The sequence below is a fragment of the Mus caroli genome, unplaced genomic scaffold (genome assembly GCF_900094665.2).
Source record: "Mus caroli unplaced genomic scaffold, CAROLI_EIJ_v1.1 scaffold_14357_1, whole genome shotgun sequence".
In the NCBI taxonomy this organism is placed as follows: domain Eukaryota; kingdom Metazoa; phylum Chordata; class Mammalia; order Rodentia; family Muridae; genus Mus; species Mus caroli.
This window is the reverse complement of record NW_018388890.1, coordinates 529-1,611: the sequence shown is the minus strand read 5'-3', so window position 1 is coordinate 1,611 and position 1,083 is coordinate 529.

Sequence of the window (1,083 nt, the reverse complement as noted above, 5' to 3'; positions counted from 1 at the left end):
AGGGGACTTTTGGGATAGCATTTGAAATGTAAATGAAGAAAGTATCTAGAAAAAAAAACAGGTTTCTAACCAAAAAAATGAAGAAGATGAAGAAGGAGGAGGAGGAGGAAGAGGAGGATCTGGCATCAGAACACCACACAAATGACCTCTAGCTAATTTTCTCATGGAGTCTATTTTCTACTGAAGTCCTATGACCAGACAGTCCCTCTATCTGCACTACTCTCATCACACTTCTCTTCCAGGTCCTACAAGAACAGCTGATCAAGCTCTGAGTACAGTTTTCTATGCTGGTTGTCATCTCAAGTCCTGATATTTTCCACATCCAAAAGAGAATATTTCCAGGTTCTGCCCAGCAGCAAATTCACCTTGTTGTTGTTGTAGTTGTTGTTGCTGTTGTTGTTGTTGTTGTTGTTGTTGTTGTTCTAACTTGCTTTGCTACTCTGCTACTCTGCTGCTGTGATTGAATCCTCTAATCAAAGGCATCACAGGACTTGTTTGGTCCTGTCAGATCAAAGTCCATCATTTTAGGAGCTTAGGATAAAAACTAAAGCTTCAAGAAAATAAACTTCAGAAAAACAAAATACAAAAACAAACAGACAAACAAAAATGGAGAAACATGGTTATTTTTCTGCCATGCCCACCTCTCCCTTGGTCACTGTCTAATGCTCAGCTACCTCTTTTACCCAGCCCAGGCCCACTTGCTTAGGGATTCTGCCAGCCTCAGTCGAAGAGCCTTCCCACATCAGCCATCATTCAAAACAATCTCTCACTGACACAGAGTCCACCCATATTGATGAGGGCATGGGTCAAGTGTGGCTTCCTCAGATGACTGTAGGCTCTACAATGTTGACAAGTGAAACTATTTAGGACAAAAAGACAATAATAAATCTGAAAAATTTAAGAACCCAAATCAAATGTGTTAACCATAAAAATCACTTAAATAGCACAAAAAGAAAAATTGATTGCAATAACTGGAAAACACAGATTTACCAAGAAATGAGGAAAGGCAAGCCTTTAGGATCAAGAAGAAGAAACTGAAACTGTTTCTCAAACTGTCAAAAATTCAAGAACCTCACAACACTA